The sequence below is a fragment of the Papaver somniferum genome, chromosome 6 (genome assembly GCF_003573695.1).
Source record: "Papaver somniferum cultivar HN1 chromosome 6, ASM357369v1, whole genome shotgun sequence".
In the NCBI taxonomy this organism is placed as follows: Eukaryota; Viridiplantae; Streptophyta; class Magnoliopsida; order Ranunculales; family Papaveraceae; genus Papaver; species Papaver somniferum.
This window is the reverse complement of record NC_039363.1, coordinates 158,919,068-158,927,457: the sequence shown is the minus strand read 5'-3', so window position 1 is coordinate 158,927,457 and position 8,390 is coordinate 158,919,068.

Below are 8,390 nucleotides of genomic sequence, written 5' to 3'. Positions count from 1 at the left end.
ATGAAGATTTTAAGTCGTTAACCTGGTATAGAAGAAGAAACCAAAAGTTAAAGGAGAATCGACTCTAGATTAGCATAACTAGTATCACACAGATTGTGTGGGGATTAGGTTTCCTAGTTGCTAGAGTTCTCCCTTATATAGTCTTTCAAATCAGGGTTTGCAATCAATGTTATCTTGGTAACAAAGCATTCAATATTCACCGTTAGATGAAAACCTTATGAGATTCAAGCTAATATTTATCAATCGTTAGATCGAAAATATAGCTTGTTATACAAAAATGAAATGCACGTTTCTAGGCTTGTGTAACCGTACCCAAACTTGCACATTAGTTGGTTCAACAATAGTTAGCCAAATGGTTAGCCATATGATCACTTTCATATCAACCATATTATTCTTCACCATAACTAGTTAAAATGACTCAAATGAACTAGTTAGAGAGTTGTTCAATCGCAAGGAAATCTCATGTACCACACAAGACACAATTGAAGCAAAAATGATTTGATTCACTTGAATCGGTTCATGAACTATATAGCCACGGTTTGAAATTGCATTCCTTAGTTAATATGAATAAGTTCACAAACATCGTTTTTAGATATAACCTACTCAAGTTCGCGGACTGGGTTCGCGGACTTAAGTTCCCGGATGGATTTCACAAACTCCGACAGAAATTCTCGGGTTTGAGAACTTCGCCAGTTCGTGGACTTTGAAAAAGCGGGGGTCTAACAACGCCACCCAATATTTCGCTTAGCAATCTATATGGACAAACTCGAATATACTTTTAAGAGAATCAACAAGACTCAATCAATTAAAAGTATATCAACGAGTTTATATCTCTGTTCTTGGTTTGATTTACTCAAGCAAGAACTGCGAGTTCTAATCAAATATAAGGAATAACTTGGATGGTACCAAAGACCAATATCCAAGGATCAATCAATGACAATCAACAACCAAAGGTTGGATTACTCTAATTGATGATCTAACACACAACTTGTATTATTTCAATAATAAAGATAAACAATATAATGCGGAAATATAAATAACACAGACACCAGTATTTTGTTAACGAGGAAACCGCAAATGTAGAAAAACCCCGGGACCTAGTCCAGATTGAACACACACTGGACTACTCCAAGCTAACTTCGGACTGGACTGTAGTTGAATCCCAATCAATCTCTCACTGATACAAGGTACAGTTATGCTCCTACGCCTCTGAACCCAGCAGGATACTGCGCACTTGATTCCCTTAGCTGATCTCACCCACAACTAAGAGTTGCTACGACCCAAAATCGTAGGCTTTGACAATAAATTTTTTTTTCTCCCGCAGACAAGTCTATCAAAGGATCAATCCGTCTCCCACATATAAACCCTAAATGTTTTGTTCCGTCTTTTGATAATAATTAAGGTGAACAGGAACCAATTGATAATCCGGTCTTATTCCCGAAGAACAGCCTAGAGTTATCAATCACCTCACAACAATCTTAATCGTATGGTAGCGAAACAAGATGTTGCGGAATCACAAACAATGAGACGAAGATGTTTGTGATTACTTTTTATATCTTCCCTATCTGAGATAACAATCTCAAGCCAATTAATCTGATTGTACTCGTACGATAGAAGATGCAAGATCAGATCACACAACTACGTTAAAAGTAGTATCGGTCTGGCTTCACAATCCCAATGAAGTCTTTAAGTCGTTAACCTGGTTTTAGAAGAAGAAAACCAAAGTTAAAGGAGAATCGACTTTAGCACGCAAACTAGTATCACACGTAAGGTGTGGGGATTAGTTTTGCAAAATACTAGATGTATCCTATATATAATCTTTCAAATCAGGGTTTGCAATCAATGTTAGCTTAGTAAAAAAGCATTCAATATTCACCGTTAGATGAAAACCTGATTTAGATTCAAGATAATATTTCTCAACCGTTAGATCGAAAACTGAGCTTGTTACACACACTTGGCAATGCACGCTTCTAGGTTTGTTAATCGTACCCAAACGCATGCACTTGTTGGTTCAACAATAGTTAACCAAAAGGTTAGCCATATGAGAATTTCATATCTACCATGTTCTTCTTCACCATAACTAGTTCAAATGACTTCAAATGAACTAGTTAGAGAGTTGTTCAATTGCAAGGAAATCTCATGTACTACACAAGACACAATTTAAGCAAAGATGATTTGATTCACTTGAATCGGTTCATGAACTTTTATATCCACGGTTTGCAAACAACATTCCTTAGTATTTTTAAGTTTAAGTTCAGAAATCATCTTTAGATATATAACCTTCTCCAGTTCGCAGACTAGGTTCATAGACTTAAGTTACCAGGCATAGTTTACAAACTCCAGCAGAAATTCTCGGGTTTGAGAACTTCGCCGGTTCGTGGACTGAGTTCGCGGACTTAGCTTCACGCAAGTACTTTGTCAACTCCAGCATAAATTCTTGGGTTTGAGAACTTCGGAAGTTCGCGGACTTGGATCACGCCATTCTTCCGGTTCTCTTGGTCAACTAAGTTCGCAAACTTTGGTTCAAGGAATATGACTTATACATAAATGTGTTTCCACAACAATGCTTATGTCCACCATTGGTTATGTAATCTAAACTCGCATTTCAATCATTGAAACATTCTTAGAGGACGTTACTAGTTGTTACACCATTTCTCGTCAAAGCAATTTTCAAAGTGATTGAAACATATCATGACTTTCGTCACTATCTAAAGATAAACTTGATCAAAGCGAAAAGCTTACCAACACATATTTCGAGATATATATAGGCGAGGTATACTCGGCTCGAAATACCAAATGTGTATAATCCAAGTCTATATATATAGCATACGACTTCTTGTCTCAAAGAGTAGGAGATAGAGTATATATACTTTTGAGTGACAGATAAGTTCAAATCTTCACATACCTTTTCCACCGGTTCCTTGAGTAGTTCTTCTTCTTGTATGATGAATCGCCATGAAGTTCTTGAGCTCAACTACACTTTCTATCCTAGTCCGAGATTTAGCTATAATAGACTAGAAATCAAGACTTATAGTTTTGATCACTAACATTGACAAACATGCTTGAGATAGCAACGCATGCGAGTTCGACCGAGCAATGCTCTAACAATCTCCCCTTTTGTCAATTTTAGTGACAAAACTATCAACGCATATGGAATACAAAAAAGATAAAGAAACTTTAGTAGCTCCTATTCCACATGTCTAATCTTCAACATTCCTCGAAATCTTCGTCACTTCCAAGTACTCCAATGATCCCAAAGGTTGTAAGTTTAGTATCACCGTTGTTGAAGATCTGTAGCTATAACAATGAGAAAGCATCAGTCTCGATCATTGTTATACAGTGTCATAGTATTATTACACAATGTCAAAGTCCAATGGTGTCACAACTTCAACAATAATACTATGGTGATATGTATCACTCCCCCTTAGTCAATACTCTATCTCACATGGAAACCACTCCCCCTTGCATAGAGCTGTCAATGGGGCAAGCTAGGGTCAACCCGGCCCTAGCTTGACAAGCCATGGACGGGTTAGGGTCAGCCCTAGACCTAGTACTATTCATGTACAAGCCAAAAATCCCAACCCTAGCCCTAGACGGGTTGGATCTAACGGGTTGCGGGTTGGCTTGTTAAATGGGGTGGTTGAAACGTAAAATCACTTAAATGTATAAAACATTTAGTGGGCAGAGGGATCACTACTCCGTAACCCTAAATCAAATGAAATTTGGATTGTATTAAATCATTTAAGGAAATATGAACTTTGATTTCTAGCACAAAACCCTAAAATTCTTAAATTAGTAACTTAAAATTCCTAAATTAGTAACTCACATGAAATTGACGGGTTGGCGGGTAACCCGCGGGTTGACCCTAGCCCGGCTTGTTTTTACTAGGGATAGATATGACAACCCTAACCCGGCTTGTTTAGACAACAAGCCAAGCCGAGCCGGGTTAAAACAAGCCAAGCTAGGTCCAACCCGCGGGCCGAGTTAGAAAATGACAGCTCTACCCTTGCACAATGATCCGAAAACCATATGTATTTGTAGTGTGAACTACATATTAATTCTCCCCTTTTTTGTCAATAAAATTGGCAAAGGTACAAGAACGGGATCATAATAAAATTTCTGAAAGGGACATTTCATGACTAAAAGAAAAAATACATACCAACTAATTTAGATGCAATCATAAAGCCGAAACTAAATGCATTCTTCAAAGGGTTTTAAAGATACAAGATAACCCCTCTAAAATTCCACAGCCGCACACCCCTCAAGATATGACAATTAAGCACAAGTTCAAAGAACTTTCCCCCATTAGATGTCATTCCCGAAAGAACAACAACGAGCGACCTTAATTTCAAAAGAATAGAAGGATTTTTATTGGACACCAAAAACCATGAGAATGATTTTCTATATCCAAAAACTCAATCAAATTAATCACAAGTAAACCCATGATTAATTTAATCGGAATACACAACCAAATTAAACACAAAAAGTGATCAATTCAATTGATTGTGCTCAACATAAGATAACTTACGGAGCTACGACTAAGTTAACCATAAGAAAATGATTAGCTTAACCGTTCATATACTCAACACAAGAAAACCTTATGGAGTCACGAAAATACTCAACTAGATTAATTACAAGATAACCCATAATTAATCTAATTGGAATACAAAACCAAACTAATTAAAAAGTAATCAATTTAAGTGTCATTTGTTTTGCTCGACATAAGAATGCTTACGGATCAATAACTAAATAACCAAACAAGATGATTAATTTAGTTCAATATGCTAGACATAACATATCTCACGGAACAACAACTAAGAAAATCAACTTGGTTGTATAATGCTCAACATAAGATACATTACGGAGCCTCACAGTAATATGGATCAGGGATGACCAATACTGCGGAATATACAAGGATTCATTCTATCTTCAATCACTATTTGCATAACGACAATAATAGACATAATCCTTGAAAACAAAAGATTTTAACCTATCTTCCATCAAGATTGACAATATAGGCTTAACTTTTGTATTTGCCAAAAGTTCATTCATTCTTTTACCAGTACGTGAATACCGAACATGAACGACTTTACTTTTGACAAAGTATGGGACAAATATAGTTCACGGACGTAAACACCAATCCCATAACAAATTGCAATAAATCAAATCATAAAGATTAATACTGCAAAACATCATCCTCCAAATATTTTTAGAATTTAAACCAATAAACCTAAAAAAGAACAAGAAGATGAAAAATAATAGCTATGTGTAGTCACAATCATTGCTATTCAAATCACTAGTTATTCTTCCAACTAAACCAAAAAGAAGACATACTAGGCAACAATATGAACACAAATTACTTTTCTTCTTCCTCATCGGAGATACTTCAAGATGCTTGAATTGCGTTCAAATCTTCCTTGATCTCGGTAAACTTTGTTGCAACCAACGACAATTGTTCTTGGACACACTTCACCCTTGAATCAACCAAACACACACCTTTATGATTTTTTTGAAGAAGGATCACGGTGGTGGGGTCACTGAAATCAAGAGAAGCGATTCTTTGTCGCTTGCAAGAATTTTCCCTTATGCGCCTGAAGGTACACGCACGAACTGGTTTGGGAACCCCAAGAGAGTTTCCAATTGAATCAAACCCACGGTCACGACAGATTTGACTTATCAATCAAGGGTAACCTAACGTATTGACGGGTGAAGTCATCGAAATCATTTGAAAGATAATGAAACCACAAATATCGAGACTTGTAATACCCCTTTCAAGGAAATAGACCAATTCGGCAAACTCATGACTCCACCAAGAATTTTCAATTGTGGAGGGATTAAGGTTAGGATACCAAGTTTTCGAAAATCCAATAACGCAATACTAAGATCATTAGTAAGTAACTTTCCTTGACTCCAAACAACCTTCTTGCCACAAATTCCAATTGAGATATCATCACACGACGGACGTTCATGACTTGGTCTAGTAAGCCGTACATTCCCCAACGGTATTTTGGTAATCCTTGAAATTAATTCTCTATCAACAAGAAACCTTTCTCTACCAATCATGGATTTGAATTCTATCTTGTTGTAATCAACAACATGAATGTTGGCATAGAAAATCTTTGTGAGAGAATCAAATCCTTTAAACAAGACCATCAGAAATATTTCCAAGCTTGAATTTTTTAAAGCAAGCCAAATCCTCTTCATGCCCATTAGAGAAATCCAATCTCTTTTCTAGAATGAACCCTTTTGAGGCAATCTTATCAAACACCCTATCACAAGACTCATTCACAAATCTAATTCTAAGAGAATTCAAGTTAGGGAAATTTGATCTTTTTGAACACCTTTTTGAGTTTCTAGAATTCATCATAGATCTAGAAATAAACAAGGATCAAGAGGAAAATACTTACTTGAAGTGAGCCTTGAAATCCCTTCCTTTTGATTTCTCCAAAGAAGCTTTGATGGAGAAAAAAAAATAAAACCCTAGAGGTTCACGTACGCGGACTATTTGAGAAGATGAAGACGTCCGCGAACTTCTTTTATATACCCTACATGGGCTTTGACCCGTGCGCGAACCGTGACCCATTTGAGGAGTAGGATTTCTTTAAAGGTACAGACAACAAAAGAAGAAGTACCTACTGAAAATCTCTTATCACAAAACATAAGAAAAGAGAGATTGAAACAAAAATCAACCTGTTACTTGCCCCATTTCAAGTTATATACAAATGGGGTAGAGCCAATCCTGAAATCAGGTGCTGGAAACTGCATAGAATTTCCAATGCAATTTTTCTGGTTGATATTTGTACCAAGAGTCAGGAGTATAATCATAATGATAATACTTAGAGTCGTGCGGGTTATTTTTCTTATGATAAGGAGATGACCTTTTTTGACAAATGGTTCCTCTGCCTAATTCATATGAATCCTTTTTATCGGCTCCACATGAATCGGTGTTGAGAACAGTTTGTGCATCATTAGAAAATGATTTGACAAGTACAAAACTCTTGTCAGAACAATTCAAATTCTCTATGGAATTAAGCTTTTCTAAGAATTGCAAAACACTTTCAAATGCTCTAAAAATCTCCTTGTCAATGGAACCTTTATGGTAGTATACCTCAAAGAGATTAAGAGTCATTCTTGTGAGAGTCCATACCCTTGAGTGTTGACCATATTTTCCTCGATAATTATTTTTATTCTTTTACATAGATCATTTCTTCACATCTAGATTTACTGACATGCTAGATGGTAGAGGATTATCACGTGCTTCCACAGGAATGAAGTGTGATAATTTCTGAACAACCTTTAAGGAACTCTGGTGCGCATTACATATGCTGCGAGCAAGCCTCCCAAAAATATTTCCCATAGGAATAGACTTTTGAGGATCGAACAAACACAAACTTATAAGGTTTTAGGTGTTTTCCCACTCTGATACCAATTGAAAAACCGGAGGTCTAACAACACCACCCAATATTTCGCTTAGCAATCTGTATGGACAAACTCGAATATAATTTTAAGAGAATCAACAAACTCAATCAATTAAAAGTATATCAACGAGTTTATATCTCTCTTCTTGATTGAATTTACTCAAGCAAGAACTGCGAGTTCTAATCAAATACAAGGAATAACTTGGATGGTACCAAAGAATAATATCCAAGGATCAATCAATGACAATCAACAACCAAAGGTTGGATTACTCTAATTAATGATCTAACGCACAACCTGTATTATTTCAATTATAAAGATAAACAACATAATGCAGAAATAGAAATAACATAAACACCAGAATTTTGTTAACGAGGAAACCGCAAATGCAGAAAAACCTCGGGACCTAGTCCAGATTGAACACACATTGTATTAAGATGCTACGGACACTATCCTACTCCAAGCTAACTTCGGATTGGAATGTAGTTGAACCCCAATCAATCTCTCACTGATCCAAGGTACAGTTATGCTCCTACGCCTCTGATCCCAGCAGGATACTGCGCACTTGATTCCCTTAGATGATCTCACCCACAACTAAGAGTCGCTACGACCCAAAATTGTAGTCTTTGACAATAAAAAAATCTCATGTACTACACAAGACACAATTGAAGCAAAGATGATTTGATTCACTTGAATCGGTTCATGAAATTTTATTGCCACAGTTTGCAAACTGCATTCCTTAGTCTTTTTAAGTTTAAGTTCAGAAATCATCTTCAGATATATAACCTTCTCAAGTTCGCAGACTAGGTTCGCGGACTTAAGTTACCGGGCAGAGTTTACAAACTCCAGCAGAAATTCTCGGGTTTGAGAAATTCGCCGGTTCGCGAACTGAGTTCGCGGACTTAGCTTTACGCAAGTAGTTTGTCAACTCCAGCAGAAATTCTCGGGTTTGAGAACTTCGGAAGTTCGCGGAC